Source organism: Mirounga angustirostris, unplaced genomic scaffold (assembly GCF_029215605.1).
Source record: "Mirounga angustirostris isolate CCGP_5_RB_7025 unplaced genomic scaffold, mMirAng1.0.hap1 SCAF_3, whole genome shotgun sequence".
In the NCBI taxonomy this organism is placed as follows: domain Eukaryota; kingdom Metazoa; phylum Chordata; class Mammalia; order Carnivora; family Phocidae; genus Mirounga; species Mirounga angustirostris.
Window position 1 is genome coordinate 20,964,016 of NW_026991711.1, and position 11,179 is coordinate 20,975,194.

The 11,179-nt window shown below is 33.0% G+C and overlaps 1 pseudogene; it reads left to right on the forward strand.

Moving 5' to 3' along the window:
- The first annotated feature begins 7,588 nt into the window (after positions 1–7,588).
- On the forward strand, positions 7,589–7,756 carry LOC123839947 (U4 spliceosomal RNA; annotated as a pseudogene).
- The last annotated feature ends 3,423 nt before the right edge of the window (positions 7,757–11,179 follow it).

Below are 11,179 nucleotides of genomic sequence, written 5' to 3' on the forward strand. Positions count from 1 at the left end.
CATTCAAATGTTGGGAAAATTAAGAATTAAAGGGCTCTGAAGGTCAGGTTGAAAGGAAAAAAGAATTGGGAAAAGGACATGGAAAGAGATGGTGCTATTTGTACTGAATGAAGAAATATGTAGAGTTAATACACACTTTGAAGTCCTCCTATAACCACAAGAAGGACCAACCATAAAAAAAACTTAAACTTCAACTGGCATATCAGAGCATGGAAAGATTCTAGTTTCTCTATAGCTGAGCTGCTGGAGGACTCTGTCTCTAAATGCCTTTTTATGGAAGATTATACATTTCTTGTGTGTTTTAGTCAACAGGACTAATACTGTAACCTGTGGTCAAAGCATTATGACTGATATATTATTTTGAGGATATATAGTTACACCTCCAAGGAGACTAGAATCAGAAACAAAATACATTAAAAAAAATAGCACCACAGTCTCAGTACCCACCTCTCTCCCTATCTCTCACCCTTCCCATGTCTCTCTTTCTCTTTCTCCAGATGTTTGTCAGTATTACATTACCTCTACTTTGAACACACAACAAAGCCTGTTAGAGAGCCTGGTTTTAAACGTCAAATTCCCAATAAATTACTGGCATTTTCTGAATCACATTTGCCTTTGCAAAGGGAAATTTTTCTTAATATTTTATGTGGAGGAAAGAAAATGACTACTGACAATGTTGAAATCAGTTTCTCTAATCTATGTATCCAACTGATAAATTCTCTTCAACTTTTTTTTTTAAGATTTATTTATTTTAGAGAGAGAGTTAAGGGGGGGGGGGCTAAGGGAGAGGGAGAGAGAATCCCAAGGTGACTCCATGAGGAGTGCAGAGCCTCATGGGGCTTTATCTCATAACCCTGAGATCATAATCTGAGCCCAAACCAGACCCTGAGATCATGACCTGAACTTAACTGACTACGCCACCCAGACACTCCAAATTCTCTTCAACTTTTGACAGAGGCAAATTTACTTATGCATTTATTGAAAACTTCTATGTTTATTAGGTGCTTCTTTGTTGAAATTCAACTGGCATTACTTTTGAGTGAAAATAACATCTAATAATCTTCTCCTGAATAAAGACAGACTTGGGATTATGGAAACACTGTTTACCAAACTTAGAAAACATAACTAGGAATGTACAACTTGAAGCCTTAGTCGGTCCAAATAAGGACAGAAATAGGTGGTGCTTATTCTAGTTACTAATGTTGCATAAGAATCTACCCAAATTTTTAAGCATAAAATAGTCATTTCATTGTGCTTTGGGCTCTGAGAGCAGTGATGATTTACTCATTGGTAAATTTTTGCCTCTTGGATAAACACTAAGTCGGACTGAACTCAATGGATAAGGGCTGGAATCATCTGAAAATATTTTAATTCACATGTCTGGCAATTGATGATTGCAAGCAGTAGAACCTCTACTGGACTGTAAGCTTAAATGAGTCTTCTCCAAGTGATTTCTTCATGTTTGCTCATTTGGGCTTCCTTAAAAGATGGCCACAGTTGAGTCCAAGAAGGGGGTATCTCAAAAGAGCAAGAAAAGTCTACACTACTTTAATGGCCAGGCCCCAGAAATTACTTCAATTATACTTGTCACTGAAGTTAGTTGTGATACTCCATGTGGTCCAAGGAAGGAGACATGGGAGGAATGTCAAAGTTACATTGTTAGAAGACATGTGGGATAGGAGATATTATTGTGGTCATCTGTAAAAAAGGCAATATGCCAGAGGGCTTATATTTAACAATCTTTAATGATACACAGTTGAGTATTCTAAAAATATATGTGAGATGGGCACAGCAACCTGACCATCTAAAGTATCGACAACATACAATTAGATTTCACAGATGTGCAACTCTGAGTCAAACACAAGGTGGTCTGCTGAATACCAGCCTGATCTGAGGAGTGGTCAATAAGTTTCCAGTAAAAAGTTTATAATTTTAAAAAGTTTGTACATACTGTCTTTTAGTTTCAATTAGGAGGACATTTCACAAAACCGTATGTCATAAATACGCAGCTAACAGGGCAATAACATTTTTGAGATCATACTGGTCTTGAGCTACCCTGTTTTTCCACCCTTTCTTCAATAGTCCCTCAAAAGCAACTGAGCATGTAACTGTGATAATGATCCATTTACATAAAAGCTTTACATAATTGGCATGAAATTTGCCATTTGTTCTACCACCTCAGGGGGGAAAAAAAAACTTTTCTTAATATTTGCACTTTATCTTCTATTTAATTTTATAATAAACCTCTTTCCTTGGAACCAGATGAAAAGTTTCTATTGTTTTGTACGCTCATGTCTCTGTGGAGATACACTATGGACTTACAAGGAACTTAACGGTTTTTAACAGTTGGGAGGCCAACACTCAATATTTATCCTGAAGTTGCCATGGCTACTAATGCAGACAAAATTTGCTGAACGAGTTCAAGTTAGAGATAGCTCAAAAAGCACAAGGGGTCTCATTAATGGTTTCAACGATTAACCACAGTGAAAATTAGTGAGTGAATGTGCTGTCTTGATTTCCTATTCTGTTGACCTTGCTCATGATAAAGTGAGACTATTTAGGGAAAAAAGTGTACATAAATATAGTTTGAAAAGTGTCATTCTTTTTGTTGATGAGATGACAGAGAGAAAATTACTCTAATCTTACTCCATTATCACCTAAAATCATTGATGTAAAACAACATCCGGTAATGTTCTTTACCTAAAGTCAGAGGCCCATAAGCCTCTGTTATTTGTTAAATATTTGTATTATACTTTTAACCACATTAAAATATTAGTAGAAACACATGCATAAAAGAGATAGTATATATAAGTATATGTGTGTATGTATGGAATATTGGTTGATTCAGGATGAAAGGAGATTTCTCAGGATTGACCTATTTTGGCTTTGTTTTTGTCATTAAAAATTATACTTGTTCATATTTTAAATGCTAAGTTATGAGTCTGAACATTTTTTTAAGTTGACTGGTTTCTGCAAATATAGTCATATAAGTAAACTCACTTCCAATTTTATTCAAAGGTTTTTTGCTACATATGTCACTAATAATTTACTATAGAATTACTTTATTCAGTTAGAATGCATTCAGCTGTTAGAACAGAATATCCAAATACCTGAAGGTTAAAAACATAAAGAGCACAATCCGGAAGAGGTTAAGGAATTTAGGTCTAGATTCTGAGCACTAATTCTTTTGATTTATTGAAGAATTCATGGATCCAAGCCTTCCCATTTTTCCACTCTTTATCACTTGGTATATAATTTATGTCCCTGTTCATGATTTAGAATATTATGGTCATCTCTTTGAATATCACCCCCTTGATTTTTAGCCATATCAAAAAGTTGCGTTTGTGTTGTTGTTGTTGTTGTTGTTGTTGTTATTTTTAATTCACCTAATTCTTTCTTTTAATTGGGGAATGAAATTTTTCTTGGAAGTTTATTTTTCCAATATAAGTTACATGTCCAGGGCTCTCTCTGGCAAAAGGAAATATTATTCCACAGTAGTTTATATTAAGTGAGATTTATTTACTGGCATTCGATTAACAAAAATTAAGCCATATAGTCATGGGCTAGGCAACCAAAATTGTGTATTACAGATCTGCTCAATTAATGGTAGGATAAGTAGTGCAATATAACCTTATTAAAAGCCAGCCTCTAAGTCACCTCCAAATCGTTTGCCTTTCTTAATACACTACTGAATTATTAAGTTTAATTGGTGGGGGATGGGGGAAGAATAGAGCAGGAACCCCATTCCTCTTCCTCCAAAGTCTGTTCACTCTGGGAACCTGTCGTCTCTCTTCAGCCATAATGCTTTGATGTTATTTAACCATTGTTATCTATTCATAAAAATTGAAGAATCATTGTTCATCCTTACATTTAATTTACACTCCCTAATTCAGGCGCAGTATTATTAACTAGGTAAATGGCTGCTCAAAAATCCAAATAATGTATTATATCCTGGGAAAAAAGTGAAACTCCAGCTGGCTCCTGTTCTTTGGATTAAATAATGTAGTCCTGAAAGCTATTTCACTTAATCTCAAAGCTCTTATAATTCTAATCTACCAGTGCTTATGCAGAGATATCAGATGTTCTATTAGTGTCATCCTAAGAGTGTGACTTCTCCAAAGATAGTGTGATAGCAACATTGTGAGCTGTCTGCATTTTCTGAAAAAAGAAAACAAAAACTATTTTAATTATTCTTCAGCCATTATGTTTCTTGGTGTCTATAAAAAGATATAGACATTTTTATGGTTTACTATCTAAAATTTTAGATAGGTCATTGCTTACAATGGGAGAATTTTAAATATAAACTTGCCACATAACTCATTATCAATATCTGTGGTAGATACCAGTGCAATTCCAGGTTTTCTTTCCTCTATCTATTGGCTGAATAAATTTGGACATTTTCTTCCACCTTTCTGAAGTCAGGTTTTGTAGAAAAATGCATAATTTACCTGCAAAATTACTAATCACGGAACTAGGCACCATAAACACAGAAATGAATCAACCACCATCCTTGTTGTGCCCCCGTTCCCCCCTTGATTCTAGCCTTGGTGGTTCTGGAGGTGGGGACGTAAGTCTCGATAGACAGAAAGTGAAAGGAGTGCATAAACAGTGTTCCAAAAACATTTTCTGGAGTTGGAAAGGAACCAGCAACCTTGAATTAGAGCCAGAGAGGATTGTCTGAGGAGAAAATATTTAGGTAGAGTCATGGAGTTTGAGTAGTTTTACATTAGTAGGAAAAATAAAAGCTATTAACATAGTATAGGTAGAAGTCTGTATATAGAATTCTAGGTTTGAAAGTGTAAGTAGGCTACCCAACCATCCCAAATGGCCCAGGACTTAGGGTTTCCCGGGATATGTGATTTTAGGGCTAAATCCAGGAGAGTCACAGTCAACCTGAGACAACTGTTCATACAAAACCTGAGTTATCAAACAAAAAAGGTGTATCATGTTATGGTAGGGCAGCCTCTAAATCTGACCCCCAGTCATTCCCATCCCCTGTTATTCACACCTTGTGTAGTCATGACTCTTGAGTGTGGGCTAGTAACTTGTCTCTAGCAAATAGAAGACAGAATCAATGAGATGTTACCTCTGACATTAGGTCACAAAAATGGCTGATTTCCTTCTTACTTGCCTTTTTATTCTCTCAATCTGAGGGAAGCCAGCCACTGTCCTGTGAGCTGCTCTACTGGGTGATCAACAAAGTAAGGACATAAGTGAGGCAGGCCCCCAGCCAATAGCCAGCAAGGAACTGAAGACTTCCAACAATCTTCTAAGTTTGGAGTGGATCTTCCCTCAGTCCACGCTTCAGTTGAGACCTTAGTCTTGGACAATACCTTGATTGTAACCTTGTGAGAAAAGCTAAGCCTTACCCAGGAGACCCATATTTAGATTTCTGATTCATAGAAAATATGAGATAATAAATATTATTTTTTAAGTTTCTAATTGTTGAGATTATTTGTTACACAGTAGTATAACTAATACATATACTATGGTTGAAGAGGAGAGGAATAAATTGGAGCATGGGCATAAGATATGTGTGACGGAAATATAGTTTTAGGCGAGACTAAAATGATTCAATATCCATATTTAAAGGTACCTGAATCTCTACTTTTCATTAAGTAATGGGTGTGTCCAAGGTTAGTATTCTCTTCTTTTCTCCTGATATCTTACTTCTAGTTTTCTTACACTCTGCAATAAATTCTCTAAAAAATAAAAATTTTATTTCTAAAAATTCTATTATATGATTCTCCTATTCATGATCCTAAAGTAAGTCACCATATTGTTCCTCTTATGTTACCCTGCTTCTTATCTTTGGAGGACTGTCAAAATTTATAAAGATAAAGCCATTTGTATACATTCTTTTAAATTGCTTATTTCTACATGACTACTTCTGTTTGGTTTTACAATGTATGTGGCTGCTAGCCCTTGACTGTCACAGAGCAGGCATTTAATAAAGTTCTGCTAACATGACTGAGTTAGTATCTGCATATTCATTATGAGCAATTAATCCTGAGCTTCTCTAGAAAAGCTAAATAAAAGAGTTCATGGATTATCAGGATATTTCATGAATCCTCCCATTTCATAGAAGAGACTAAAAAGATAAAATATATAGAAGGTAGAAGTACTGATGATAAAAATGAAAATCAATTTAAGAAAAGAAGAAAATACTCTCCAAGCTTCTCTTCCATTGTGGAGAATATTTTGTCATAATTACAGTACAATTGTCATATAAAAAAGAAGTTAAGAGAGAACAGATATTAAGCTAAGGCAAAAAATACAGACCAAGATTTAACTATAGTAGACTAAAATGTAGGTAATATATCTGAGGAATTGGAATGTCTATATTACATCTGTATAAAGAAGTTCTAGTTTAATATCTGTAAAAGAGGTAATTTCCAAAACTGATCCTGAATACATCCAAACTCTAAAATTGTGCTGTCCACTTCCCATTTTTCCCCTAACTCTTCATTCATCTATTCATCAAAACACAAGGGTTTATTGTTTATTTTATTTGGTACCATTTTCTGAACTGGTTTGCTGATGATACTAAAATGAATATCCACAAACTATGTCCTCAAAGATATAACTGATACATTGAAAAAGTAATTGTAAGTATAATGGATCCATCCAAATGCCAAAGGATGGGCATGCATATCTGTTACTTTCCCCACTAGTGATCTCCTTGGATGCCCTCCAAAAAAGTTTATTATAACTTTTCAAGCTTTGGCTCCTATAACATATTGATAATGGTCAGTTGGATCTAGAACATGGCATTGCCAAGTTGTAGAGGGTTGTCAGTCATTCTAATACCCAGGTTAAATTAGAAAGAAAAGACATAGACTGTAGCAGGAGAACTGGTAATTTAGTTTGCTACAGGAAATGCAGTCATGTGAACACCTCTGTACCACATCCAGCATGGAATTCCAATGGATAATTGATATTCTTCCTAAATGTAAGTTTTGTATCTCAAGGGATGGGTAAAAGAAAATTTAGCCCAAGGATACCTCAAATTGCATCAATCTAAATGGGGCCCACTGAAGTTGTGGGACCTGTAGCCTATAAAAATTTGGCATAATTTTAAGAAAAGAAAATATCAATCTTAAAAAAATAAAATTAGGTATGAAAATGCAATTTGATTACATTATTATAAGGGAAAAATTCTAATAAACTGCACATTTAAAAAATGGCAAACACTATGAAATCTATAAACTGTGTGTGGAGGAAATATGTTTATGAGTTAACTGCCTCTCACACTACTCCCTATCATTTTTTAAAAAATCTTTGGTATTCATTCTTTTTGCATTTTTTATGGAGACAATTGAATGGTAATTTAGGCTCTTCTCTAGCAAGTGTGGTGAAGTTTGTTTTTTGGGGGTTTTTTTGGTTATTTTTGTTTTTGGAGGGTTGTTTGTTTTTTAATTGATGGTTAGAAAAATACATCGTAGCTTCTCAAATAATTTTGTTAATGTTTCACATAAATTTAAAGGTTTCTTTTTAAGTTAGTATAAACCACTTCAAGCTTTTGGTTTTAGTTTAGTTGTTTTGGGTTTTGTTTTTGTTTTTATTTTTGTTTTGTTTTGTTTTCCCCAGCTTTGTGCAGTGGCAGTATCGTAGCCAATGAGGTTTATCCGAGGCGCGATTATTGCTAATTGTTTTGTTTTCCCCATAGATGAACATTATTCATTTGAGGACATTTCAAATATATTGGAGTAGTAGCAAATCTTGAATGGTCTTTGCATTAACAATGTCCATTGACCATATGCTTAGAGCTTTCCCAGGGCCTTGGAAGTATCTGTGGGTGAAGAAGCTAATGCTTAAACTTCAATAGCTGCAAATAACAGTCCTTTTTGTACTTTTTAATATATTACCCTATGTGTTAATTCTTCACATCTAAGCTATCAAAAGTAATCTTTTCTTTCCTTTTCTTTTTTTTTTGTAATCTTGTTTTCTACTAACATAAAATATCTGATCATCATGACTCCACATGTTACAAAAATAAACAGACTTTCCCACGTTTAAAAGATGTATATTAATAAACTGTATTACTGAATGTATGGAATTTGACTTATATAAATTCCTTCAGCACCTGAAGGTTATACTATATAAAGCTTATCATTATATCATAAAATACATATTCCATTATACTAAATGCAATGTTATATATTTACATATGTATATATATTTAAAGATATATATTGAAATATGCAATTGAATGTAAATATTTAAAAACATATCATATAAAATATAAAACCTTTAATATAAAATTTAGCCTATTTCATGTAGCAAGCTATTTCTATAAAATAGACTACACTGCCCAAGGCAGTTTGTTATGAAATACATTTTACCACTTAATGTATTATTTCTTTTTCCTGAATATATTTCTATTCTCTACCTAGCTTGCTTTAAATCAGTGCCATTTAAAATATTTCCCAATGCTACACTATTCTAAATTAAAAGCATTAAATCAGGTTTGCAAAACTGATCCTCAATATCTACCCATTTTCAATTCTAAAGCTTATTAAAAACTTTGCAACTGTGGATATCTCAACAGACAATCTATACATTCCAGATGATTCTATTTGCTCCTCTTCCTCTTTTATAAATATCCTAGGTAAATTCCTTCATATTCACATTAATTTTAGTTGATATTTTTTAAGTAAGAATAGAGTCAAGATCATTGATAAATTTTGTGATCCCCTTTAGATGACTTATATATATAAGGTAGAAAGATACAAACATCACACAGATGTCAAAGCATACTCTTTTATATTACGGAAAGTTTCTTTTTTTCCTCAAAAACATACATTTAAAGCAAATTCCACCAAAAAAATATTTACTTTTGAATTGAATTCCACCATTAAACCAGTTGTATCTTTATAGGTATAAGTCTAAAGAAAACATAAGAGAGGGTTCCCCAGTTTCCCCTTTGCCTTCTACCCTTGCCTCCTTTCCTATTTCTCCTTCCTGGTGAACCCTGACTAACCAAGGCAGGTCTCTCAGAAACAGGAAATACTGTTTTGATGGTTATTGAGATCACAACCTTCACTGAGACCAAGACACAATGCAGGCCTAACCTTCAATCCCAAGTTTCAGTCAGAGACAAAAACTGCTGCTTGAAAACTACAAGGGCATATACCCAACCTTCCTCTAGCCCATAAAAACTTCAAGCCTGTTTTAATCGAGTCACCCAGTCTCTGGTGCACCCTGATAGACATCAGCTTAAGAAAGCTTTTAATTGCAATCAAGTCTTATAATTAAGTTTTAATGTTTTAAAAAACAACTTACCTATAATTTTATTTATTGGGCAGTCTTTTTTAAGCCCGGACAATTCTAAAAGCCAAACTTGTAGTTCTGATGTACATAGAATTGTCTGGGCTCAGCTGGAAGAACATGGGACTCTTGATCTCCAGGTCATGAGTTTGAACCCCATGTTGGGTGTAAAGATTACTTACATAAATAAAACTTAAAAAAAAAGACAAAAATTACTTCTGGTTTATTATCATCCACATGTTAATGTCCTACTTGTTTCCAGTAAAAGTAAAATATGTTTCTATTAGATCCAAGATCTATTAAAGAGTAGGTGTATCAACTATTTACATAATCCCCTCATTATGACTTCTCACTTTGCAATGACTCTTTACCTTCTTTGGTTATAATATATTCACTTTTTATTGACTAAAATACTAATTCATTATAGTCATTTAATGTAAAAATATTGTTTAATAATTTTAATTCTAATAAAAATATTAGAATTAAATATATTTTATTATTACATTATTTCTAGGGATTACAATGAATTTATAAGTAAATCTCTTCTAGAAAGGAAAAAAAGAAATAACAAGAAAACATTTTTTTAGTAAAAAATGGGCTTAAAATAGTTTTTATGGAGCCATAAATTTTCTTCCTAATAAATCTTTTGAAAAATATATCATACATGCAAATAATATATAAAATAAAATATGAAAGAAAATAAAATGACCAGCAATGTGCTAAAAAACTGAATTCTTCTAACAATTTTGATGTCTTTTCTGCCTTTCCATTAATATAAGTCTTTCCAACTGTAGATTTAACCATGGCATTTCTCAGTCAGCTAGTTTTGGCCATGAGACTAAATTTTGCCCAATGGGTCATAAAGGGAAATGTAGAATGGGATATCTGATGAGGTCCTTGAAGGTAAGAGGTATGCCCATCTTCGTCACATCCTCATTCCTGCTGACTGAAATGTTGGCATGGTGGCTGGACTACATGTAAAGTAAGGAAGTCAGGGCAACAAGGAATGTAGAAGAGGCTAGGTCCCAAATACAGGTCTGATCAGCCAAACCAGTCCTGGACTGATTACTTCTGGACTTCACGTATGTGAAGGAGAAATATACTTCTATCTTGTTAATACACCTTTTAATTTTGGACTGATTACTTCTGAACTTCACATATGTGAAGGAGAAATATACTTCTATCTTGTTAATACACCTTTTAATTTTATATTCTGTCACTCTTAGTCTTACTTAATATATACAAATAAAAACATCTTCTCCTAGACCATTGTATATCCTTTAGTTTAGTTAAATGTATTTTGTTTTACAATGCTAAGAACATTTTGATAAAGTTAACATTCAATTGCAATTTGTTTTCTTTAGACTGTTCTAATCCATGTTAATACATATAATTTTGTATGTGTTTTCTAATATTGCTGGTTTTTTGAGGCTTTAGTCAAACTACATATATATATATAGCTATATATTAAAGAATAATCATATATTATATATAACATTACATATAGTTATAAGTATACTTATATATAGATATAATCATATAACTATAATATATATAGCAATAATTATAAACTAAATATATGTTAAAGTATTTATTGAATAAAATAGAATATTATTGAAAAGCTCAGATACTATTTGGTAGTGTTATCAATGGCTTATTTAATTACTAAAGGTAGAGGTTTATAGCAAATTGTAAGATACATATGTAATTCAAAGTGACAGTAATGTCATCCATCAAGTTCCAGATTTTGAGAAATTTGTGAGAAGACAGCTAAATGCTGATGAAAAAAAAGTGCTTAGATGTACCCATATTTGGAAGGGCATAAAACTTCGGTGGATATATAAATGATTCAACCATTTAGAAAGATCACAAACTGTGTGACTATAATTAATATATTATTTTTTATGTT